We start from the raw sequence: 27,327 nt of genomic DNA, 5'->3' as shown, positions 1-27,327 counted from the left end.
GGCAGAAGGGTGGCCTAGGGATGGTCAACCCAGTGGTTTTCTTTTCTCTGTTATTTATTAAGCACAATCTTGGTAAAATGTATGCGGAGGAACTGCCTGGATGGATGGGTATCTTCCAGTCCTGGTTTAAACCTTTTCTCAGGCAATGGGAAAGTGGTGGTTTGGTGAAAAGACTGAGAGCTGGTCCTGATTATCTCCCGGCCTATGTTGCACCTTGTCTGAAAGTGATGAGGCAATGGGAACTGACTAAGGAGGAGATTATCTCAATCCCTAGGAAAGCCCTAGAGGAGAGAGTGATTGAAACTGTTTTTCAGGACCCATTGGCCCTGAAAGATTGCCCAAGCCCAATTATGGAGGAGGGTTTGCGCTTGCTATGTTCTCCTAGGATTCCTAACAAATTCAGGGACTTGGCTTGGCTTTCCTTTCATGGCAGACTCTTTGTTAGAGGAAATTTGAAGTTCATTGGGGATAGGGATCGTGGCTGTCCTCATGAGGAGTGTGGTGGTGTGGAGGAGACCATGGACCATTTCCTGGTGGACTGTTCCTTTAAGAAAGAAGTATACAAACAGGTGGGTAGGGCTTTAGGTATTCCTTTCCTTGAGCGGCTTAGTTACGCGGAGTGGACTTATGGAGCATTCAATAACCGGGGGTCATTTAATTTGGACACTTTATTTTTAGTCAGTTTAGTGATTCGGTATTACACTTGGAATGCACGGTGTCAAATTGCAATCCATCAGAAAGTCCTCCCTGTCCAGGTGGTGGTGCATGGCATTATTGGTGAGGTTGGGAAAATTCGGGGTCTTGAGGAGGGAAGGTTGAGTCGGGGGGAGTGGTGTCTGCTTTGGCGGAGCATCAAGCCTCCATGACTTGGCCAAACCTTCTCTTTGGTGAGCTTTTCTTTCTCTTTCCACTTAGTTAGATGACCTAAAAATAAGGAATGGTTTGCAAGCATAAGGAGGAGTAAGATTGCCTAGTCTTTCTTGCTGTAATATGTAAATAGGGTGCAGTGTTGTTGTATATAGTGGATATAGTAAGCCAGAGTGGCATGATTTATGGTTTCAGTCTTTCAGTTGCACTTGATATGGACTAAATAATGAAGCCAGAGTGGCATGATTTAAGTTGTGTTGAATTTTCAGTTCTTTTCCAGGTATGGAATTATTATGGACTAAAGAACTAAGGTACTTAAGGCGGTTAGCCTAATGTTTTGTTATTTATTTACTTGGGTATTTTATAATTTTTGTATATATGTTGCAGTATTTTTAATAAAAGAGTAACTATGCATTGCCTGCTGTCAGTGCCACACGTCACTCCTCCTCCTGCTGCTGTTGTATTTATCCTGCTGCTGTCAGTGGTCCCACCACCAGGGTCCACACTATGCATTGCCTGCTGTCAGTGCCACACGTCACTCCTCCTCCTACTGCTGCTGTTGTATTTATCCTGCTGCTCACAGTGTGGTCCCACCGCCAGAGTCCACACTATGCATTGCCTGCTGTCAGTGCCACACGTCACTCCTCCTCCTACTGCTGCTGTTGTATTTATCCTCCTGCTGTCAGTGTGGTTCCACCGCCAGAGTCCACACTATGCATTGCCTGCTGTCAGTGCCACACGTCACTCCTCCTCCTACTGCTGCTGTTGTATTTATCCTGCTGCTGTCAGTGTGGTCCCACCGCCAGGGTCAACACTATGCATTGCCTGCTGTCAGTGCCACGCGTCACTCCTCCTCCTGCTGCTGCTGTTGTATTTATCCTGCTGCTGTCAGTGGTCCCACCACCAGGGTCCACACTATGCATTGCCTGCTGTCAGTGCCACACGTCACTCCTCCTCCTGCTGCTGTTGTATTTATCCTGCTGCTGTCAGTGGTCCCACCACCAGGGTCCACACTATGCATTGCCTGCTGTCAGTGCCACACGTCACTCCACCTCCTCCTGCTGCTGTTGTATTTATCCTGCTGCTGTCAGTGGTCCCACCACCAGGGTCCACACTATGCATTGCCTGCTGTCAGTGCCACACGTCACTCCTCCTCCTACTGCTGCTGTTGTATTTATCCTGCTGCTCACAGTGTGGTCCCACCGCCAGAGTCCACACTATGCATTGCCTGCTGTCAGTGCCACACGTCACTCCTCCTCCTACTGCTGCTGTTGTATTTATCCTGCTGCTGTCAGTGTGGTCCCACCGCCAGGGTCCACACTATGCATTGCCTGCTGTCAGTGCCACACGTCACTCCTCCTCCTACTGCTGCTTTTGTATTTATCCTGCTGCTGTCAGTGTGGTCCCACCGCCAGAGTCCACACTATGCATTGCCTGCTGTCAGTGCCACACGTCACTCCTCCTCCTACTGCTGCTGTTGTATTTATCCTGCTGCTGTCAGTGTGGTCCCACCGCCAGGGTCCACACTATGCATTGCCTGCTGTCAGTGCCACACGTCACTCCTCCTCCTGCTGCTGTTGTATTTATCCTGCTGCTGTCAGTGGTCCCACCACCAGGGTCCACACTATGCATTGCCTGCTGTCAGTGCCACACGTCACCCCACCTCCTCCTGCTGCTGTTGTATTTATCCTGCTGCTGTCAGTGGTCCCACCTCCAGGGTCCACACTATGCATTGCCTGCTGTCAGTGCCACATGTCACTCCTCCTCCTACTGCTGCTGTTGTATTCATCCTGCTGCTGTCAGTGTGGTCCCACCGCCAGAGTCCACACTATGCATTGCCTGCTGTCAGTGCCACACGTCACTCCTCCTCCTACTGCTGCTGTTGTATTTATCCTGCTGCTGTCAGTGTGGTCCCACCGCCACGGTCCACACTATGCATTGCCTGCTGTCAGTGCCACACGTCACTCCACCTCCTGCTGCTGTTGTATTTATCCTGCTGCTGTCAGTGGTCCCACCACCAGGGTCCACACTATGCATTGCCTGCTGTCAGTGCCACACATCACCCCACCTCCTCCTGCTGCTGTTGTATTTATCCTGCTGCTGTCAGTGGTCCCACCACCAGGGTCCACACTATGCATTGCCTGCTGTCAGTGCCACACGTCACTCCTCCTCCTACTGCTGCTGTTGTATTTATCCTTCTGCTAACAGTGTGGTCCCACCGCCAGAGTCCACACTATGCATTGCCTGCTGTCAGTGCCACACGTCACTCCTCCTCCTACTGCTGCTGTTGTATTTATCCTCCTGCTGTCAGTGTGGTTCCACCGCCAGAGTCCACACTATGCATTGCCTGCTGTCAGTGCCACACGTCACTCCTCCTCCTACTGCTGCTGTTGTATTTATCCTGCTGCTGTCAGTGTGGTCCCACCGCCAGGGTCAACACTATGCATTGCCTGCTGTCAGTGCCACGCGTCACTCCTCCTCCTGCTGCTGTTGTATTTATCCTGCTGCTGTCAGTGGTCCCACCACCAGGGTTCACACTATGCATTGCCTGCTGTCAGTGCCACACGTCACTCCTCCTCCTGCTGCTGTTGTATTTATCCTGCTGCTGTCAGTGGTCCCACCACCAGGGTCCACACTATGCATTGCCTGCTGTCAGTGCCACACGTCACTCCACCTCCTCCTGCTGCTGTTGTATTTATCCTGCTGCTGTCAGTGGTCCAACCACCAGGGTCCACACTATGCATTGCCTGCTGTCAGTGCCACACGTCACTCCTCCTCCTACTGCTGCTGTTGTATTTATCCTGCTGCTCACAGTGTGGTCCCACCGCCAGAGTCCACACTATGCATTGCCTGCTGTCAGTGCCACACGTCACTCCTCCTCCTACTGCTGCTGTTGTATTTATCCTGCTGCTGTCAGTGTGGTCCCACCGCCAGGGTCCACACTATGCATTGCCTGCTGTCAGTGCCACACGTCACTCCTCCTCCTACTGCTGCTTTTGTATTTATCCTGCTGCTGTCAGTGTGGTCCCACCGCCAGAGTCCACACTATGCATTGCCTGCTGTCAGTGCCACACGTCACTCCTCCTCCTACTGCTGCTGTTGTATTTATCCTGCTGCTGTCAGTGTGGTCCCACCGCCAGGGTCCACACTATGCATTGCCTGCTGTCAGTGCCACACGTCTCACTCCTCCTCCTGCTGCTGTTGTATTTATCCTGCTGCTGTCAGTGGTCCCACCACCAGGGTCCACACTATGCATTGCCTGCTGTCAGTGCCACACGTCACCCCACCTCCTCCTGCTGCTGTTGTATTTATCCTGCTGCTGTCAGTGGTCCCACCACCAGGGTCCACACTATGCATTGCCTGCTGTCAGTGCCACATGTCACTCCTCCTCCTACTGCTGCTGTTGTATTCATCCTGCTGCTGTCAGTGTGGTCCCACCGCCAGAGTCCACACTATGCATTGCCTGCTGTCAGTGCCACACGTCACTCCTCCTCCTACTGCTGCTGTTGTATTTATCCTGCTGCTGTCAGTGTGGTCCCACCGCCACGGTCCACACTATGCATTGCCTGCTGTCAGTGCCACACATCACTCCACCTCCTCCTGCTGCTGCTGTTGTATTTATCCTGCTGCTGTCAGTGGTCCCACTACCAGGGTCCACACTATGCATTGCCTGCTGTCAGTGCCACACATCACCCCACCTCCTCCTGCTGCTGTTGTATTTATCCTGCTGCTGTCAGTGGTCCCACCACCAGGGTCCACACTATGCATTGCCTGCTGTCAGTGCCACACGTCACTCCTCCTCCTGCTGCTGTTGTATTTATCCTACTGCTGTCAGTGTGGTCCCACCGCCAGAGTCCACACTATGCATTGCCTGCTGTCAGTGCCACATGTCACTCCTCCTCCTACTGCTGCTGTTGTATTTATCCTGCTGCTGTTAGTGTGGTCCCACCACCAGGGTCCACACTATGCATTGCCTGCTGTCAGTGCCACACGTCACTCCACCTCCTGCTGCTGTTGTATTTATCCTGCTGCTGTCAGTGGTCCCACCACCAGGGTTCACACTATGCATTGCCTGCTGTCAGTGCCACACATCACCCCACCTCCTCCTGCTGCTGTTGTATTTATCCTGCTGCTGTCAGTGGTCCCACCACCAGGGTCCACACTATGCATTGCCTGCTGTCAGTGCCACACGTCACTCCTCCTCCTACTGCTGCTGTTGTATTTATCCTGCTGCTGTCAGTGTGGTCCCACCGCCAGAGTCCACACTATGCATTGCCTGCTGTCAGTGCCACACGTCACTCCTCCTCCTACTGCTGCTGTTGTATTTATCCTGCTGCTGTCAGTGTGGTCCCACCACCAGGGTCCACACTATGCATTGCCTGCTGTCACTGCCACACGTCACTCCACCTCCTGCTGCTGTTGTATTTATCCTGCTGCTGTCAGTGTGGTCTTACCGCCAGAGTCCACACTATGCATTGCCTGCTGTCAGTGCCACACGTCACTCCTCCTCCTACTGCTGCTGTTGTATTTATCCTGCTGCTGTCAGTGTGGTCCCACCGCCAGAGTCCACACTATGCATTGCCTGCTCTCAGTTCCACACGTCACTCCTCCTCCTACTGCTGCTGTTGTAATTATCCTGCTGCTGTCAGTGTGGTCCCACCGCCAGGGTCCACACTATGCATTTCCTGCTGTCAGTGCCACACGTCACTCCTCCTCCTGCTGCTGTTGTATTTATCCTGCTGCTGTCAGTGGTCCCACCACCAGGGTTCACACTATGCATTGCCTGCTGTCAGTGCCACACATCACCCCACCTCCTCCTGCTGCTGTTGTATTTATCCTGCTGCTGTCAGTGGTCCCACCACCAGGGTCCACACTATGCATTGCCTGCTGTCAGTGCCACACGTCACTCCTCCTCCTACTGCTGCTGTTGTATTTATCCTACTGCTGTCAGTGTGGTCCCACCGCCAGAGTCCACACTATGCATTGCCTGCTGTCAGTGCCACATGTCACTCCTCCTCCTACTGCTGCTGTTGTATTTATCCTGCTGCTGTTAGTGTGGTCCCACCACCAGGGTCCACACTATGCATTGCCTGCTGTCAGTGCCACACGTCACTCCACCTCCTGCTGCTGTTGTATTTATCCTGCTGCTGTCAGTGTGGTCCCACCGCCAGAGTCCACACTATGCATTGCCTGCTGTCAGTGCCACACGTCACTCCTCCTCCTTCTGCTGCTGTTGTATTTATCCTGCTGCTGTCAGTGGTCCCACCACCAGGGTCCACACTATGCATTGCCTGCTGTCAGTGCCACACGTCACTCCTCCTCCTTCTGCTGCTGTTGTATTTATCCTACTGCTGTCAGTGTGGTCCCACCGCCAGAGTCCACACTATGCATTGCCTGCTGTCAGTGCCACACGTCACTCCTCCTCCTACTGCTGCTGTTGTATTTATCCTGCTGCTGTCAGTGTGGTCCCACCACCAGGGTCCACACTATGCATTGCCTGCTGTCAGTGCCACACGTCACTCCACCTCCTGCTGCTGTTGTATTTATCCTGCTGCTGTCAGTGTGGTCCCACCGCCAGAGTCCACACTATGCATTGCCTGCTGTCAGTGCCACACGTCACTCCTCCTCCTACTGCTGCTGTTGTATTTATCCTGCTGCTGTCAGTGTGGTCCCACCGCCAGAGTCCACACTATGCATTGCCTGCTGTCAGTGCCACACGTCACTCCTCCTCCTACTGCTGCTGTTGTAATTATCCTGCTGCTGTCAGTGTGGTTCCACCGCCAGGGTCCACACTATGCATTGCCTGCTGTCAGTGCCACACGTCACTCCACCTCCTGCTGCTGTTGTATTTATCCTGCTGCTGTCAGTGGTGCCACCACCAGGGTTCACACTATGCATTGCCTGCTGTCAGTGCCACACATCACCCCACCTCCTCCTGCTGCTGTTGTATTTATCCTGCTGCTGTCAATGGTCCCACCACCAGGGTCCACACTATGCATTGCCTGCTGTCAGTGCCACACGTCACTCCTCCTCCTACTGCTGCTGTTGTATTTATCCTACTGCTGTCAGTGTGGTCCCACCGCCAGAGTCCACACTATGCATTGCCTGCTGTCAGTGCCACACGTCACTCCTCCTTCTACTGCTGCTGTTGTATTTATCCTGCTGCTGTCAGTGTGGTCCCACTGCCAGGGTCCACACTATGCATTGCCTGCTGTCAGTGCCACACGTCACTCCTCCTCCTGCTGCTGTTGTATTTATCCTGCTGCTGTCAGTGGTCCCACCACCAGGGTTCACACTATGCATTGCCTGCTGTCAGTGCCACACATCACCCCACCTCCTCCTGCTGCTGTTGTATTTATCCTGCTGCTGTCAATGGTCCCACCACCAGGGTCCACACTATGCATTGCCTGCTGTCAGTGCCACACGTCACTCCTCCTCCTACTGCTGCTGTTGTATTTATCCTACTGCTGTCAGTGTGGTCCCACCGCCAGAGTCCACACTATGCATTGCCTGCTGTCAGTGCCACACGTCACTCCTCCTCCTACTGCTGCTGTTGTATTTATCCTGCTGCTGTCAGTGTGGTCCCACCACCAGGGTCCACACTATGCATTGCCTGCTGTCAGTGCCACACGTCACTCCACCTCCTGCTGCTGTTGTATTTATCCTGCTGCTGTCAGTGGTGCCACCGCCAGAGTCCACACTATGCATTGCCTGCTGTCAGTGCCACATGTCACTCCTCCTCCTACTGCTGCTGTTGTATTTATCCTGCTGCTGTCAGTGTGGTCCCACCGCCAGGGTCCACACTATGCATTGCCTGCTGTCAGTGCCACACGTCACTCCTCCTCCTACTGCTGCTGTTGTATTTATCCTGCTGCTGTCAGTGTGGTCCCACCGCCAGGGTCCACACTATGCATTGCCTGCTGTCAGTGCCACACGTCACTCCTCCTCCTGCTGCTGTTGTATTTATCCTGCTGCTGTCAGTGGTCCCACCACCAGGGTTCACACTATGCATTGCCTGCTGTCAGTGCCACACATCACCCCACCTCCTCCTGCTGCTGTTGTATTTATCCTGCTGCTGTCAGTGGTCCCACCACCAGGGTCCACACTATGCATTGCCTGCTGTCAGTGCCACACGTCACTCCTCCTCCTACTGCTGCTGTTGTATTTATCCTACTGCTGTCAGTGTGGTCCCACCGCCAGAGTCCACACTATGCATTGCCTGCTGTCAGTGCCACACGTCACTCCTCCTCCTACTGCTGCTGTTGTATTTATCCTGCTGCTGTCAGTGTGGTCCCACCACCAGGGTCCACACTATGCATTTCCTGCTGTCAGTGCCACACGTCACTCCACCTCCTGCTGCTGTTGTATTTATCCTGCTGCTGTCAGTGTGGTCCCACCGCCAGAGTCCACACTATGCATTGCCTGCTGTCAGTGCCACACGTCACTCCTCCTACTGCTGCTGTTGTATTTATCCTACTGCTGTCAGTGTGGTCCCACCGCCAGAGTCCACACTATGCATTGCCTGCTGTCAGTGCCACACGTCACTCCTCCTCCTACTGCTGCTGTTGTATTTATCCTGCTGCTGTCAGTGTGGTCCCACCGCCAGAGTCCACACTATGCATTGCCTGCTGTCAGTGCCACACATCACTCCACCTCCTGCTGCTGTTGTATTTATCCTGCTGCTGTCAGTGTGGTCCCACCGCCAGAGTCCACACTATGTATTGCCTGCTGTCAGTGCCACACGTCACTCCTCCTCCTACTGCTGCTGTTGTATTTATCCTGCTGCTGTCAGTGTGGTCCCACCGCCAGAGTCCACACTATGCATTGCCTGCTGTCAGTGCCACACGTCACTCCTCCTCCTACTGCTGCTGTTGTAATTATCCTGCTGCTGTCAGTGTGGTTCCACCGCCAGGGTCCACACTATGCATTGCCTGCTGTCAGTGCAACACGTCACTCCTCCTCCTGCTGCTGTTGTATTTATCCTGCTGCTGTCAGTGGTCCCACCGCCAGAGTCCACACTATGCATTGCCTGCTGTCAGTGCCACATGTCACTCCTCCTCCTACTGCTGCTGTTGTATTTATCCTGCTGCTGTCAGTGTGGTCCCGCCGCCAGGGTCCACACTATGCATTGCCTGCTGTCAGTGCCACACGTCACTCCTCCTCCTACTGCTGCTGTTGTATTTATCCTGCTGCTGTCAGTGTGGTCCCACCGCCAGGGTCCACACTATGCATTGCCTGCTGTCAGTGCCACACGTCACTCCTCCTCCTGCTGCTGTTGTATTTATCCTGCTGCTGTCAGTGGTCCCACCACCAGGGTTCACACTATGCATTGCCTGCTGTCAGTGCCACACATCACCCCACCTCCTCCTGCTGCTGTTGTATTTATCCTGCTGCTGTCAGTGGTCCCATCACCAGGGTCCACACTATGCATTGCCTGCTGTCAGTGCCACACGTCACTCCTCCTCCTACTGCTGCTGTTGTATTTATCCTACTGCTGTCAGTGTGGTCCCACCGCCAGAGTCCACACTATGCATTGCCTGCTGTCAGTGCCACACGTCACTCCTCCTCCTACTTCTGCTGATGTATTTATCCTGCTGCTGTCAGTGTGGTCCCACCACCAGGGTCCACACTATGCATTTCCTGCTGTCAGTGCCACACGTCACTCCACCTCCTGCTGCTGTTGTATTTATCCTGCTGCTGTCAGTGTGGTCCCACCGCCAGGGTCCACACTATGCATTGCCTGCTGTCAGTGCCACACGTCACTCCTCCTCCTACTGCTGCTGTTGTATTTATCCTACTGCTGTCAGTGTGGTCCCACCGCCAGGGTCCACACTATGCATTGCCTGCTGTCAGTGCCACACGTCACTCCTCCTCCTGCTGCTGTTGTATTTATCCTGCTGCTGTCAGTGGTCCCACCACCAGGGTTCACACTATGCATTGCCTGCTGTCAGTGCCACACGTCACCCCACCTCCTCCTGCTGCTGTTGTATTTATCCTGCTGCTGTCAGTGGTCCCACCACCAGGGTCCACACTATGCATTGCCTGCTGTCAGTGCCACACGTCACTCCTCCTCCTACTGCTGCTGTTGTATTTATCCTACTGCTGTCAGTGTGGTCCCACCGCCAGAGTCCACACTATGCATTGCCTGCTGTCAGTGCCACACGTCACTCCTCCTCCTACTTCTGCTGTTGTATTTATCCTGCTGCTGTCAGTGTGGTCCCACCACCAGGGTCCACACTATTCATTGCCTGCTGTCAGTGCCACACGTCACTCCACCTCCTGCTGCTGTTGTATTTATCCTGCTGCTGTCAGTGTGGTCCCACCGCCAGAGTCCACACTATGCATTGCCTGCTGTCAGTGCCACACGTCACTCCTCCTCCTACTGCTGCTGTTGTAATTATCCTGCTGCTGTCAGTGTGGTCCCACCGCCAGGGTCCACACTATGCATTGCCTGCTGTCAGTGCCACACGTCACTCCTCCTCCTACTGCTGCTGTTGTATTTATCCTGCTGCTGTCAGTGGTCCCACCACCAGAGTCCACACTATGCATTGCCTGCTGTCAGTGCCACATGTCACTCCTCCTCCTACTGCTGCTGTTGTATTTATCCTGCTGCTGTCAGTGTGGTCCCACCGCCAGGGTCCACACTATGCATTGCCTGCTGTCAGTGCCACACGTCACTCCTCCTCCTCCTTCTGCTGTTGTATTTATCCTGCTGCTGTCAGTGTGGTCCCACCACCAGGGTCCACACTATGCATTTCCTGCTGTCAGTGCCACACGTCACTCCACCTCCTGCTGCTGTTGTATTTATCCTGCTGCTGTCAGTGTGGTCCCACCGCCAGGGTCCACACTATGCATTGCCTGCTGTCAGTGCCACACGTCACTCCTCCTCCTACTGCTGCTGTTGTATTTATCCTACTGCTGTCAGTGTGGTCCCACCGCCAGGGTCCACACTATGCATTGCCTGCTGTCAGTGCCACACGTCACTCCTCCTCCTGCTGCTGTTGTATTTATCCTGCTGCTGTCAGTGGTCCCACCACCAGGGTTCACACTATGCATTGCCTGCTGTCAGTGCCACACATCACCCCACCTCCTCCTGCTGCTGTTGTATTTATCCTGCTGCTGTCAGTGGTCCCACCACCAGGGTCCACACTATGCATTGCCTGCTGTCAGTGCCACACGTCACTCCTCCTCCTACTGCTGCTGTTGTATTTATCCTACTGCTGTCAGTGTGGTCCCACCGCCAGAGTCCACACTATGCATTGCCTGCTGTCAGTGCCACACGTCACTCCTCCTCCTACTTCTGCTGTTGTATTTATCCTGCTGCTGTCAGTGTGGTCCCACCACCAGGGTCCACACTATTCATTGCCTGCTGTCAGTGCCACACGTCACTCCACCTCCTGCTGCTGTTGTATTTATCCTGCTGCTGTCAGTGTGGTCCCACCGCCAGAGTCCACACTATGCATTGCCTGCTGTCAGTGCCACACGTCACTCCTCCTCCTACTGCTGCTGTTGTATTTATCCTGCTGCTGTCAGTGTGGTCCCACCGCCAGAGTCCACACTATGCATTGCCTGCTGTCAGTGCCACACGTCACTCCTCCTCCTACTGCTGCTGTTGTAATTATCCTGCTGCTGTCAGTGTGGTCCCACCGCCAGGGTCCACACTATGCATTGCCTGCTGTCAGTGCCACACGTCACTCCTCCTCCTGCTGCTGTTGTATTTATCCTGCTGCTGTCAGTGGTCCCACCACCAGAGTCCACACTATGCATTGCCTGCTGTCAGTGCCACATGTCACTCCTCCTCCTACTGCTGCTGTTGTATTTATCCTGCTGCTGTCAGTGTGGTCCCACCGCCAGGGTCCACACTATGCATTGCCTGCTGTCAGTGCCACACGTCACTCCACCTCCTCCTGCTGCTGTTGTATTTATCCTGCTGCTGTCAGTGGTCCCACCACCAGGGTCCACACTATGCATTGCCTGCTGTCAGTGCCACACGTCACTCCTCCTCCTACTGCTGCTGTTGTATTTATCCTACTGCTGTCAGTGTGGTTCCACCGCCAGAGTCCACACTATGCATTGCCTGCTGTCAGTGCCACACGTCACTCCTCCTCCTACTGCTGCTGTTGTATTTATCCTCCTGCTGTCAGTGTGGTCCCACCGCCAGAGTCCACACTATGCATTGCCTGCTGTCAGTGCCACACGTCACTCCTCCTCCTACTGCTGCTGTTGTATCTATCCTGCTGCTGTCAGTGTGGTCCCACCGCCAGGGTCAACACTATGCATTGCCTGCTGTCAGTGCCACACGTCACTCCTCCTCCTGCTGCTGTTGTATTTATCCTGCTGCTGTCAGTGGTCCCACCACCAGGGTCCACACTATGCATTGCCTGCTGTCAGTGCCACACGTCACTCCTCCTGCTGCTGTTGTATTTATCCTGCTGCTGTCAGTGGTCCCACCACCGGGGTCCACACTATGCATTGCCTGCTGTCAGTGCCACACGTCACTCCTCCTCCTACTGCTGCTGTTGTATTTATCCTGCTGCTCACAGTGTGGTCCCACCGCCAGAGTCCACACTATGCATTGCCTGCTGTCAGTGCCACACGTCACTCCTCCTCCTACTGCTGCTGTTGTATTTATCCTGCTGCTGTCAGTGTGGTCCCACCGCCAGAGTCCACACTATGCATTGCCTTCTGTCAGTGCCACACGTCACTCCTCCTCCTACTGCTGCTGTTGTAATTATCCTGCTGCTGTCAGTGTGGTTCCACCGCCAGGGTCCACACTATGCATTGCCTGCTGTCAGTGCCACACGTCACTCCTCCTCCTGCTGCTGTTGTATTTATCCTGCTGCTGTCAGTGGTCCCACCGCCAGAGTCCACACTATGCATTGCCTGCTGTCAGTGCCACATGTCACTCCTCCTCCTACTGCTGCTGTTGTATTTATCCTGCTGCTGTCAGTGTGGTCCCACCGCCAGGGTCCACACTATGCATTGCCTGCTGTCAGTACCACACGTCACTCCTCCTCCTACTGCTGCTGTTGTATTTATCCTGCTGCTGTCAGTGTGGTCCCACCGCCAGGGTCCACACTATGCATTGCCTGCTGTCAGTGCCACACGTCACTCCTCCTCCTGCTGCTGTTGTATTTATCCTGCTGCTGTCAGTGGTCCCACCACCAGGGTCCACACTATGCATTGCCTGCTGTCAGTGCCACACGTCACTCCTCCTCCTGCTGCTGTTGTATTTATCCTGCTGCTGTCAGTGGTCCCACCGCCAGAGTCCACACTATGCATTGCCTGCTGTCAGTGCCACATGTCACTCCTCCTCCTACTGCTGCTGTTGTATTTATCCTGCTGCTGTCAGTGTGGTCCCACCGCCAGGGTCCACACTATGCATTGCCTGCTGTCAGTACCACACGTCACTCCTCCTCCTACTGCTGCTGTTGTATTTATCCTGCTGCTGTCAGTGTGGTCCCACCGCCAGGGTCCACACTATGCATTGCCTGCTGTCAGTACCACACGTCACTCCTCCTCCTACTGCTGCTGTTGTATTTATCCTGCTGCTGTCAGTGTGGTCCCACCGCCAGGGTCCACACTATGCATTGCCTGCTGTCAGTGCCACACGTCACTCCTCCTCCTGCTGCTGTTGTATTTATCCTGCTGCTGTCAGTGGTCCCACCACCAGGGTCCACACTATGCATTGCCTGCTGTCAGTGCCACACGTCACTCCTCCTCCTACTGCTGCTGTTGTATTTATCCTACTGCTGTCAGTGTGGTCCCACCGCCAGAGTCCACACTATGCATTGCCTGCTGTCAGTGCCACACGTCACTCCTCCTCCTACTGCTGCTGTTGTATTTATCCTGCTGCTGTCAGTGTGGTCCCACCACCAGGGTCCACACTATGCATCTCCTGCTGTCAGTGCCACACGTCACTCCACCTCCTGCTGCTGTTGTATTTATCCTGCTGCTGTCAGTGTGGTCCCACCGCCAGGGTCCACACTATGCATTGCCTGCTGTCAGTGCCACACGTCACTCCACCTCCTGCTGCTGTAGTATTTATCCTGCTGCTGTCAGTGTGGTCCCACCGCCAGAGTCCACACTATGCATTGCCTGCTGTCAGTGCCACACGTCACTCCTCCTCCTACTGCTGCTGTTGTATTTATCCTGCTGCTGTCAGTGTGGTCCCACCACCAGGGTCCACACTATGCATTGCCTGCTGTCAGTGCCACACGTCACTCCACCTCCTGCTGCTGTTGTATTTATCCTGCTGCTGTCAGTGTGGTCCCACCGCCAGAGTCCACACTATGCATTGCCTGCTGTCAGTGCCACACGTCACTCCTCCTCCTACTGCTGTATTTATCCTGCTGCTGTCAGTGTGGTCCCACCGCCAGAGTCCACACTATGCATTGCCTTCTGTCAGTGCCACACGTCACTCCTCCTCCTACTGCTGCTGTTGTAATTATCCTGCTGCTGTCAGTGTGGTTCCACCGCCAGGGTCCACACTATGCATTGCCTGCTGTCAGTGCCACACGTCACTCCTCCTCCTGCTGCTGTTGTATTTATCCTGCTGCTGTCAGTGGTCCCACCGCCAGAGTCCACACTATGCATTGCCTGCTGTCAGTGCCACATGTCACTCCTCCTCCTACTGCTGCTGTTGTATTTATCCTGCTGCTGTCAGTGGTCCCACCACCAGGGTCCACACTATGCATTGCCTGCTGTCAGTGCCACACGTCACTCCTCCTCCTGCTGCTGTTGTATTTATCCTGCTGCTGTCAGTGGTCCCACCACCAGGGTCCACACTATGCATTGCCTGCTGTCAGTGCCACACGGCACTCCACCTCCTCCTGCTGCTGTTGTATTTATCCTGCTGCTGTCAGTGGTCCCACCACCAGGGTCCACACTATGCATTGCCTGCTGTCAGTGCCACACGTCACTCCTCCTCCTACTGCTGCTGTTGTATTTATCCTGCTGCTCACAGTGTGGTCCCACCGCCAGAGTCCACACTATGCATTGCCTGCTGTCAGTGCCACACGTCACTCCTCCTCCTACTGCTGCTGTTGTATTTATCCTGCTGCTGTCAGTGTGGTCCCACCGCCAGGGTCAACACTATGCATTGCCTGCTGTCAGTGCCACATGTCACTCCTCCTCCTACTGCTGCTGTTGTATTTATCCTGCTGCTGTCAGTGTGGTCCCACCGCCAGGGTCCACACTATGCATTGCCTGCTGTCAGTGCCACACGTCACTCCACCTCCTCCTGCTGCTGTTGTATTTATCCTGCTGCTGTCAGTGGTCCCACCACCAGGGTCCACACTATGCATTGCCTGCTGTCAGTGCCACACGTCACTCCTCCTCCTACTGCTGCTGTTGTATTTATCCTACTGCTGTCAGTGTGGTTCCACCGCCAGAGTCCACACTATGCATTGCCTGCTGTCAGTGCCACACGTCACTCCTCCTCCTACTGCTGCTGTTGTATTTATCCTCCTGCTGTCAGTGTGGTCCCACCGCCAGAGTCCACACTATGCATTGCCTGCTGTCAGTGCCACACGTCACTCCTCCTCCTACTGCTGCTGTTGTATCTATCCTGCTGCTGTCAGTGTGGTCCCACCGCCAGCGTCAACACTATGCATTGCCTGCTGTCAGTGCCACACGTCACTCCTCCTCCTGCTGCTGTTGTATTTATCCTGCTGCTGTCAGTGGTCCCACCACCAGGGTCCACACTATGCATTGCCTGCTGTCAGTGCCACACGTCACTCCTCCTGCTGCTGTTGTATTTATCCTGCTGCTGTCAGTGGTCCCACCACCGGGGTCCACACTATGCATTGCCTGCTGTCAGTGCCACACGTCACTCCTCCTCCTACTGCTGCTGTTGTATTTATCCTGCTGCTCACAGTGTGGTCCCACCGCCAGAGTCCACACTATGCATTGCCTGCTGTCAGTGCCACACGTCACTCCTCCTCCTACTGCTGCTGTTGTATTTATCCTGCTGCTGTCAGTGTGGTCCCACCGCCAGAGTCCACACTATGCATTGCCTTCTGTCAGTGCCACACGTCACTCCTCCTCCTACTGCTGCTGTTGTAATTATCCTGCTGCTGTCAGTGTGGTTCCACCGCCAGGGTCCACACTATGCATTGCCTGCTGTCAGTGCCACACGTCACTCCTCCTCCTGCTGCTGTTGTATTTATCCTGCTGCTGTCAGTGGTCCCACCGCCAGAGTCCACACTATGCATTGCCTGCTGTCAGTGCCACATGTCACTCCTCCTCCTACTGCTGCTGTTGTATTTATCCTGCTGCTGTCAGTGTGGTCCCACCGCCAGGGTCCACACTATGCATTGCCTGCTGTCAGTACCACACGTCACTCCTCCTCCTACTGCTGCTGTTGTATTTATCCTGCTGCTGTCAGTGTGGTCCCACCGCCAGGGTCCACACTATGCATTGCCTGCTGTCAGTGCCACACGTCACTCCTCCTCCTGCTGCTGTTGTATTTATCCTGCTGCTGTCAGTGGTCCCACCACCAGGGTCCACACTATGCATTGCCTGCTGTCAGTGCCACACGTCACTCCTCCTCCTGCTGCTGTTGTATTTATCCTGCTGCTGTCAGTGGTCCCACCGCCAGAGTCCACACTATGCATTGCCTGCTGTCAGTGCCACATGTCACTCCTCCTCCTACTGCTGCTGTTGTATTTATCCTGCTGCTGTCAGTGTGGTCCCACCGCCAGGGTCCACACTATGCATTGCCTGCTGTCAGTACCACACGTCACTCCTCCTCCTACTGCTGCTGTTGTATTTATCCTGCTGCTGTCAGTGTGGTCCCACCGCCAGGGTCCACACTATGCATTGCCTGCTGTCAGTACCACACGTCACTCCTCCTCCTACTGCTGCTGTTGTATTTATCCTGCTGCTGTCAGTGTGGTCCCACCGCCAGGGTCCACACTATGCATTGCCTGCTGTCAGTGCCACACGTCACTCCTCCTCCTGCTGCTGTTGTATTTATCCTGCTGCTGTCAGTGGTCCCACCACCAGGGTCCACACTATGCATTGCCTGCTGTCAGTGCCACACGTCACTCCTCCTCCTACTGCTGCTGTTGTATTTATCCTACTGCTGTCAGTGTGGTCCCACCGCCAGAGTCCACACTATGCATTGCCTGCTGTCAGTGCCACACGTCACTCCTCCTCCTACTGCTGCTGTTGTATTTATCCTGCTGCTGTCAGTGTGGTCCCACCACCAGGGTCCACACTATGCATCTCCTGCTGTCAGTGCCACACGTCACTCCACCTCCTGCTGCTGTTGTATTTATCCTGCTGCTGTCAGTGTGGTCCCACCGCCAGGGTCCACACTATGCATTGCCTGCTGTCAGTGCCACACGTCACTCCACCTCCTGCTGCTGTAGTATTTATCCTGCTGCTGTCAGTGTGGTCCCACCGCCAGAGTCCACACTATGCATTGCCTGCTGTCAGTGCCACACGTCACTCCTCCTCCTACTGCTGCTGTTGTATTTATCCTGCTGCTGTCAGTGTGGTCCCACCACCAGGGTCCACACTATGCATTGCCTGCTGTCAGTGCCACACGTCACTCCACCTCCTGCTGCTGTTGTATTTATCCTGCTGCTGTCAGTGTGGTCCCACCGCCAGAGTCCACACTATGCATTGCCTGCTGTCAGTGCCACACGTCACTCCTCCTCCTACTGCTGTATTTATCCTGCTGCTGTCAGTGTGGTCCCACCGCCAGAGTCCACACTATGCATTGCCTTCTGTCAGTGCCACACGTCACTCCTCCTCCTACTGCTGCTGTTGTAATTATCCTGCTGCTGTCAGTGTGGTTCCACCGCCAGGGTCCACACTATGCATTGCCTGCTGTCAGTGCCACACGTCACTCCTCCTCCTGCTGCTGTTGTATTTATCCTGCTGCTGTCAGTGGTCCCACCGCCAGAGTCCACACTATGCATTGCCTGCTGTCAGTGCCACATGTCACTCCTCCTCCTACTGCTGCTGTTGTATTTATCCTGCTGCTGTCAGTGGTCCCACCACCAGGGTCCACACTATGCATTGCCTGCTGTCAGTGCCACACGTCACTCCTCCTCCTGCTGCTGTTGTATTTATCCTGCTGCTGTCAGTGGTCCCACCACCAGGGTCCACACTATGCATTGCCTGCTGTCAGTGCCACACGTCACTCCACCTCCTCCTGCTGCTGTTGTATTTATCCTGCTGCTGTCAGTGGTCCCACCACCAGGGTCCACACTATGCATTGCCTGCTGTCAGTGCCACACGTCACTCCTCCTCCTACTGCTGCTGTTGTATTTATCCTGCTGCTCACAGTGTGGTCCCACCGCCAGAGTCCACCCTATGCATTGCCTGCTGTCAGTGCCACACGTCACTCCTCCTCCTACTGCTGCTGTTGTATTTATCCTCCTGCTGTCAGTGTGGTTCCACCGCCAGAGTCCACACTATGCATTGCCTGCTGTCAGTGCCACACGTCACTCCTCCTCCTACTGCTGCTGTTGTATTTATCCTGCTGCTGTCAGTGTGGTCCCACCGCCAGGGTCAACACTATGCATTGCCTGCTGTCAGTGCCACGCGTCACTCCTCCTCCTGCTGCTGTTGTATTTATCCTGCTGCTGTCAGTGGTCCCACCACCAGGGTCCACACTATGCATTGCCTGCTGTCAGTGCCACACGTCACTCCTCCTCCTGCTGCTGTTGTATTTATCCTGCTGCTGTCAGTGGTCCCACCACCAGGGTCCACACTATGCATTGCCTGCTGTCAGTGCCACACGTCACTCCACCTCCTCCTGCTGCTGTTGTATTTATCCTGCTGCTGTCAGTGGTCCCACCACCAGGGTCCACACTATGCATTGCCTGCTGTCAGTGCCACACGTCACTCCTCCTCCTACTGCTGCTGTTGTATTTATCCTGCTGCTCACAGTGTGGTCCCACCGCCAGAGTCCACACTATGCATTGCCTGCTGTCAGTGCCACACGTCACTCCTCCTCCTACTGCTGCTGTTGTATTTATCCTGCTGCTGTCAGTGTGGTCCCACCGCCAGGGTCCACACTATGCATTGCCTGCTGTCAGTGCCACACGTCACTCCTCCTCCTACTGCTGCTTTTGTATTTATCCTGCTGCTGTCAGTGTGGTCCCACCGCCAGAGTCCACACTATGCATTGCCTGCTGTCAGTGCCACACGTCACTCCTCCTCCTACTGCTGCTGTTGTATTTATCCTGCTGCTGTCAGTGTGGTCCCACTGCCAGGGTCCACACTATGCATTGGCCCCGCCCCTTTGGAGGTCAGTGTGTGTGTGGCTGCTGAGGAGAGAGGACCTCTCCTGCTGAGCTCCAGCAGATCCGACTGCTGGTGTGGATTCCAGTGATTCCTGTCTAAGACCCAGGACCCTGTCAAGGCTGAGCGAAGGAGGAGGGAAGTAGGACTTCGTGTGGAGGTTTAGGCTCCCCTGGGCTGGACGGCTCTGGGGGGCCTGGGCCCTGAGAAGGCATCCCTGTCCTCCAGGATGGAGGCTCATGAAGCTAAGGACAGTGCTCCAATGGCAGGTGGAACTGTGAGTACGGTTGTAGAGTGGCACAGGAGTGTCAAATCTGTACAGGAGACTTTGGACTCCCTGCAATATGACTTGAAAAAGCGTATTAATAAGTACGGTCAATCGTGGAAACCGGCTTTTTTAAAATCAAATCCACAGCTACTGAAGCTGCAAGAGCAGATACAGCTGAAGAAGCAACAACTGGAGGAGTTAATTGCAAGTGGTGGTGTGTTTGCTGAAGGTTTGAAAAACCAAAGGCGGTTTGCGGCAATAGAGACTGGGAAAGTGGATGAAAGTGTGCAGGGCACAAGTGAAGTAGAGAAGACAAATGCTGTGCAGAATGCAGGTGTTTTGGAGGAAACTGGATTACCTGTGATGGCTGGAAGCAGCAGTATGCAGTCGCAGGTTGTGCAGGAGACTGCTAATTCAAATGTTATGCAACAGGGCTTTAACAATGTTTTCCCTCCACAGTATGGACAAAATGTGCAACATTTCCCTGGACAGTTACAGCAATATGGATTGTATCCCAATATGCATTATCAAAGCTTTGCAAACAGTATGAATAACCCGTTTTTTCAGCAGCAGAGTTTGTCTTTATCCCAATCCCCTTCCTCCTTTCCTAATGTATCCCCAAACCTTTTTCCCAGTGTAAATTTCCCAAATGTTTCAAATCCCTACCTTGTCAGTCCTTCCCTTGTCTGTAATACTCCAAGTTTGTCAAGTAATGTCTATGGGCAAGCTTTGCCCTCACCCAAGATGGCGCTGGGGCCTGGAGTCGGCGTGGGGGCGCGGCCTAACGGAGTGGGGGCGTGGCCTAATGGCGAGGGGGCGTGGCCTAACGGGTGCGACGGAGAAGGTGGAAAAAAACAATTTTTAGGCATTCCTGGGGCTGGGGGAGCCTCTGCAGAGGTGCCTGCAGGTGGGCAGAGCTCCCCCAAACCCCCAGCAGCGGCGAAACAGGCGGCGGATGGGTGCTCTGTAACTGGAAGTGATGTCAGCGTGAACCCACAGGTCACTTCCGGGTCGGCTGGCCAGCCACAGAGCATGGCTGATGTTTCAGGAAGTGCTTCTGGTGGAGCGACATTATCTGATGCTGCCCCAGAAGGTCATGCTGGCAGGATTGACCAGAAGGGAGAAGATGGAGGTATTGATAGGGCAGCGTCATCTAGCACTGCTCTACAGACACACAGGGAGGATAAGGTAACAGGCACTGCTGCAAAAAGGAGAAGAGAGGATGGTTTGGAGAGAGTGAGTATGGTGAGTGAAGAAAGTGTGCAGGGGGATGGGAGGGTACTAAATGTCTCTGGGAAAAAGCCTGTCAACAAACAAATTGCAATGCCTGCTGTTGGTGTGAAAAATGTGCCATATGCTAATGTGTTAAAGAAAGCAGTGAGCAATGAAAGTGTAAAACAGTCTGTGCATGATGTGGCTGGTCAATCAGCTAGTAACAGAAGAAATGTGGTGAGGGTGAGTTACAGAAAGGGTGATAGTGTGACTTACACACGGAAGACTTTTATTCAGCTGCTGCTGAAAATGGGCTTCAAGGCGGTGGACTTTTATGCCATTTTGGCCCCTGAGAGCCCCCCCTCTTTTTTCGATGTCAGCTTTTTGTCCCCGACTGGCTTAGACACATTCTGGGAGAAGTATGAAAAAACCTGGAAGGCAAGTGAGGAGTGGTCTGGGTTAGTTCCCCAGTCTGTGTCTGGTCGCTCGCTGGACAAAAGGGTGACGATCGTGGTCCCGAACGAGTCCATTCCTGTACATGACCTCATGGTTTGGCTGAGGAATTATGGAAAACCGTTGAATGAGCCAAAGAAGGTAATGGATGAGTTCGGGATCTGGGGGGGGAGGATGGGAGCTGATGGTGAGGTTGGACAGAGTGGGGAATGTGGTCAAACATATCCCTACTTCTGTCTTTATCGGAAAAGACAGGGTGGCGGTCTACTACCAGGGGCAGCCTCGTGTATGCTATAAGTGTGGTTCTCGCAGCCACTATAGCATTTCTTGTAAGGAGGTGAAATGTTCACGTTGCCATGCTTTGGGGCACTTAGCAAAGGACTGCAAGGACATCCGTTGCAGTATTTGTCTTAAATTGGGTCATCCGTATTTGCAGTGCCCTGAAGCATGGGCTAATGTGGATGAAGAAGTTGTTAAGGAGATGGAGAAAATCTTAGAGGAAAATTGTGAAGAGGAGGCCTCTGGTGGTGGACCGTTACACTCGAGGCCTGCTGCCTTGGAGCCCAAGACTATTGTGCCGCCTTTCCTGTCTGTGTTAAAATCGATGCCTCCACCTTCCCCTCCCCCTTCCTTGGTCCCGGTAATTAAAAAAATACCGAAGGTGAGATTGGGTGCTGAAGCAATTTTTAAAATTGCTGTTCCTGGGGAGGGAAAAAATGTATTTTCTGTCTATAAAGAGGATGTTGTTCAAGAGGAGAATAAAAGCCCTTCTGAAAAACCCCCTGAAGGTAAAAAGATGGAGGAGGGTGGGGAAGGAAAAAATGTTAATACTAAGCTCCCGAGAGGAACAAAGACAGAAGTTGCAAATAAAGGTAAAGGGAGGAATAAACAGAGTGAGGAGGTGGAAGAAAAAGAAGTGGAGGAGTCAGAAAGGTTTATAGAAGTAAAGTCAGCAAAAGAAAGAAGGAAGGAGAGAAGGAAAATGGTGACGGAAAAGAAAGCTAGTGAAAAGCTAGAAGAGATTAGGAAGAAAAAATCTGTTATTGTAAAAAATAAGTTTAATGCGTTATCTGACCAGTCTGAAATGTTTGATGGAAATATTGTAAATAGTGATGATGGTGAAGGGGAAAGTGTGGATATGGAGGTGGGTGGTGCAGTATAAGGAAGGCTAGGCAATCTCTTTCATTTGCCCTGATGGAGGTTCCCCCCCCTTTAAAACTGGCAACCATTAATGTTGCTAGTATGAGATCTGTGAGTGCTCGAAGGGAAGCCATATTTTTTCTCGGTCAGTTTGATGCCGACATTTTATTTTTGCAAGAGACCAGGTTGCAAACGCTAGGTGACATACATGAGGCTAAGAGGGATTGGCACCATGGTCCCTCTTACTGGTCTCTTGCGGCTGAGCCTTACACTGGGGTGGCGGTCCTTTTTAAGACCGACATGGTAACTTTCCGGCGGGTAAGTGAAGTAGAGATGGGGCGATGCTTGGTCATGGACGTCTCTGTGAGGGGGCAGAATTTGAGGCTGATTAACATATATGGGCCTCAGTCTGAGAGGGAGAGGAAGCGCCTCTTCACAGAGATCAAGCCATTCTTGTTTACAGCCCAGGAGGTGGTCTTTGGTGGTGATTTCAATACTGTAGTCAGGTTAAGGGACAGGAGAGGTACCAAGACCCGCCTGGGCTACGATAGCAATTTTTTGAATAATATGGTAAGGGATGCTGGTCTGGTAGATGTGCATATAAAGCACACTCCAGATGACACAGGGTTCACTTTTTTCTGTGGAGAGCGTAGGAGTAGGATAGATAGGTTTTTTGTTAAGGAGAGCTCTGCTACCTCATCCCCAAGGGTGCAGGTGGTGGAGTTCTCTGATCACTGTATTCTGTCTGTGGTGTTGAATGTTGCAGATGTCCCTCCAAAAGGAAAGGGTATCTGGAGATTAAATTCGTTGCTGTTGGAAGAGGAAAGTGTAAGACAATCTTTCAGGGATTTTTTTCAGGCACAGGTCACTTTGCTGGACTGCTGCAGCAGTAGGTCTGAGTGGTGGGAGATGGTTAAAAGGCGAGCAGTAGGCCTTTTCAAGAACATAGCAAAAAAGAGAGCTTTTGGTAAATATGTTACCTACCAGCGTCTGAGGCGGAAACTTGAAATCGCTGTCTCAGGGGATGGTGATCCCGGTGAGATTAAAAGGATCAAGGATTTGTTGCGCAAGAGTCAGTATGACCGGCATGCTTCTTTGCTTCTGGAAAGGGATTACGGTAAAAGTCACTCGCCGGACCCTTATCAGAATTGCAAACAAAGTGTAGCAGTTAAGGTCGTGTATGGTCTCAAGGATAGTACAGGATCTCTGGTGCAGTCCAGAGCAGGGATTCTGGAAATCGTGAGATCCTTTTATGCTGAACTGTTGGGTAGCAGACCTCTTGATGAGACAGAGATGGAATCTTTCTTGTGTGATATTCCAGGACTGGTGAATTTAGATGTTCCTCTTGCGTTTTTGACAGAAAGAATTTCTGCTGAGGAAGTGGCGAAAGCCATAGAGCAGCTTGCTATTAAAAAGACTCCAGGGCCTGATGGCTTGACGGCTGAATTCTATAAGGTTTTCAAGGACATTCTGGCACCTGAATTAGCAGAGGTTTACAATCGCAGTCTTGCAGAGGATGAGCTTCCTCCCTCTATGAGAGAATCAGCAGTTATTCTTTTGTCAAAGGGTAAAGATTCTTCAAGGATTGAGAATTGGCGTCCTATCAGCCTTCTCAATGTTGACCGAAAGATTCTGGCCAAAATAATTTTCTGGCGTCTGAGTCAGGTGGCAAATGAGGTGCTTTCTCGCCAGCAGCATTGTTCTGTCCAGGGGAGAAGCACTTTTTCAGCCGTATTAACGGTTCGGGAGATTCTGGAGAGATGCAGGGCTGCTGGTTGGGGAAAGTACTTACTGGCGTTGGATCAGGCAAAGGCATTTGATCGTGTCAATCATGAGTATCTGTGGATGCTCCTTAGTAAGTATGGTCTGCCGGGGAGGTTTATCAATTGGCTTAAAGTTTTGTACAAAGGTGCTGAAAGTTTCCCGCTTGTCAATGGTTGGGTTGGACAGACCTTTGAGGTTAGATCTGGGGTGCGCCAGGGGTGTCCTTTGAGTCCCCTGCTATATGCTTTTGCCATTGATCCTTTCATAAGAAGGATTGAGGGTGGAGCCTTGTGTGGGGTGCCGTCGGGCATTGCTGGTGTGCCTCCTCTCAAGGTTGTGGCCTATGCTGATGATGTGACTGTGGTGGTCTCTGGGCAAGAGGAGGCAGAAGGCGTTTGTGCAGAGATTGCCCGTTACTCGTTGGCATCAGGTTCCAAGATCAATCAGGACAAATGTGAGATTTTCTAGATGGGTAAGGAAAATGAGAGCTTCTTGCTTCCGGTCTCTTTTCCAGCACCAAAGGAAAAGATCAAAGTACTCGGTATAGAATTTGGCCCGGGTGATTATGGTCACCAAAATTGGGAAAGCAGACTAAAGTGTGCTGAGGCTAAGGTTGTCCGCTGGAAAGGTTGGCGATTGACTTTCAGAGAAAGGATTGACATAGTCAAAACCTATCTGATTCCAATTATGTTGTATGTCAGTTTTGTCTGTATTTTGCCAGTGTCTCTTCACACAAGGATCTACAGCTTGTTTTTTCAGATGCTCTGGGGAAATAAGATGAACCACGTTAAGAGGAATGTCACCTATCGATCAAGGCAGAAGGGTGGCCTAGGGATGGTCAACCCAGTGGTTTTCTTTTCTCTGTTATTTATTAAGCACAATCTTGGTAAAATGTATGCGGAGGAACTGCCTGGATGGATGGGTATCTTCCAGTCCTGGTTTAAACCTTTTCTCAGGCAATGGGAAAGTGGTGGTTTGGTGAAAAGACTGAGAGCTGGTCCTGATTATCTCCCGGCCTATGTTGCACCTTGTCTGAAAGTGATGAGGCAATGGGAACTGACTAAGGAGGAGATTATCTCAATCCCTAGGAAAGCCCTAGAGGAGAGAGTGATTGAAACTGTTTTTCAGGACCCATTGGCCCTGAAAGATTGCCCAAGCCCAATTATGGAGGAGGGTTTGCGCTTGCTATGTTCTCCTAGGATTCCTAACAAATTCAGGGACTTGGCTTGGCTTTCCTTTCATGGCAGACTCTTTGTTAGAGGAAATTTGAAGTTCATTGGGGATAGGGATCGTGGCTGTCCTCATGAGGAGTGTGGTGGTGTGGAGGAGACCATGGACCATTTCCTGGTGGACTGTTCCTTTAAGAAAGAAGTATACAAACAGGTGGGTAGGGCTTTAGGTATTCCTTTCCTTGAGCGGCTTAGTTACGCGGAGTGGACTTATGGAGCATTCAATAACCGGGGGTCATTTAATTTGGACACTTTATTTTTAGTCAGTTTAGTGATTCGGTATTACACTTGGAATGCACGGTGTCAAATTGCAATCCATCAGAAAGTCCTCCCTGTCCAGGTGGTGGTGCATGGCATTATTGGTGAGGTTGGGAAAATTCGGGGTCTTGAGGAGGGAAGGTTGAGTCGGGGGGAGTGGTGTCTGCTTTGGCGGAGCATCAAGCCTCCATGACTTGGCCAAACCTTCTCTTTGGTGAGCTTTTCTTTCTCTTTCCACTTAGTTAGATGACCTAAAAATAAGGAATGGTTTGCAAGCATAAGGAGGAGTAAGATTGCCTAGTCTTTCTTGCTGTAATATGTAAATAGGGTGCAGTGTTGTTGTATATAGTGTATATAGTAAGCCAGAGTGGCATGATTTATGGTTTCAGTCTTTCAGTTGCACTTGATATGGACTAAATAATGAAGCCAGAGTGGCATGATTTAAGTTGTGTTGAATTTTCAGTTCTTTTCCAGGTATGGAATTATTATGGACTAAAGAACTAAGGTACTTAAGGCGGTTAGCCTAATGTTTTGTTATTTATTTACTTGGGTATTTTATAATTTTTGTATATATGTTGCAGTATTTTTAATAAAAGAGTAACTATGCATTGCCTGCTGTCAGTGCCACACGTCACTCCTCCTCCTGCTGCTGTTGTATTTATCCTGCTGCTGTCAGTGGTCCCACCACCAGGGTCCACACTATGCATTGCCTGCTGTCAGTGCCACACGTCACTCCTCCTCCTACTGCTGCTGTTGTATTTATCCTGCTGCTCACAGTGTGGTCCCACCGCCAGAGTCCACACTATGCATTGCCTGCTGTCAGTGCCACACGTCACTCCTCCTCCTACTGCTGCTGTTGTATTTATCCTCCTGCTGTCAGTGTGGTTCCACCGCCAGAGTCCACACTATGCATTGCCTGCTGTCAGTGCCACACGTCACTCCTCCTCCTACTGCTGCTGTTGTATTTATCCTGCTGCTGTCAGTGTGGTCCCACCGCCAGGGTCAACACTATGCATTGCCTGCTGTCAGTGCCACGCGTCACTCCTCCTCCTGCTGCTGTTGTATTTATCCTGCTGCTGTCAGTGGTCCCACCACCAGGGTCCACACTATGCATTGCCTGCTGTCAGTGCCACACGTCACTCCTCCTCCTGCTGCTGTTGTATTTATCCTGCTGCTGTCAGTGGTCCCACCACCAGGGTCCACACTATGCATTGCCTGCTGTCAGTGCCACACGTCACTCCACCTCCTCCTGCTGCTGTTGTATTTATCCTGCTGCTGTCAGTGGTCCAACCACCAGGGTCCACACTATGCATTGCCTGCTGTCAGTGCCACACGTCACTCCTCCTCCTACTGCTGCTGTTGTATTTATCCTGCTGCTCACAGTGTGGTCCCACCGCCAGAGTCCACACTATGCATTGCCTGCTGTCAGTGCCACACGTCACTCCTCCTCCTACTGCTGCTGTTGTATTTATCCTGCTGCTGTCAGTGTGGTCCCACCGCCAGGGTCCACACTATGCATTGCCTGCTGTCAGTGCCACACGTCACTCCTCCTCCTACTGCTGCTTTTGTATTTATCCTGCTGCTGTCAGTGTGGTCCCACCGCCAGAGTCCACACTATGCATTGCCTGCTGTCAGTGCCACACGTCACTCCTCCTCCTACTGCTGCTGTTGTATTTATCCTGCTGCTGTCAGTGTGGTCCCACCGCCAGGGTCCACACTATGCATTGCCTGCTGTCAGTGCCACACGTCACTCCTCCTCCTGCTGCTGTTGTATTTATCCTGCTGCTGTCAGTGGTCCCACCACCAGGGTCCACACTATGCATTGCCTGCTGTCAGTGCCACACGTCACCCCACCTCCTCCTGCTGCTGTTGTAT

The 27,327-nt window shown here is 52.7% G+C and overlaps 1 protein-coding gene across 1 annotated transcript in view; it reads right to left on the bottom strand.

Moving 5' to 3' along the window:
• GIPC3 (GIPC PDZ domain containing family member 3) overlaps positions 1-27,327 on the bottom strand; it is a 1,046,927-nt gene that overhangs the window by 115,378 nt on the left and 904,222 nt on the right. The window lies entirely within an intron of this gene.

The sequence above is a fragment of the Hyperolius riggenbachi genome, chromosome 1 (assembly GCF_040937935.1).
Source record: "Hyperolius riggenbachi isolate aHypRig1 chromosome 1, aHypRig1.pri, whole genome shotgun sequence".
Classification (NCBI taxonomy): Eukaryota; Metazoa; Chordata; class Amphibia; order Anura; family Hyperoliidae; genus Hyperolius; species Hyperolius riggenbachi.
This window is presented reverse-complemented; position numbering and strand designations above follow the sequence as displayed.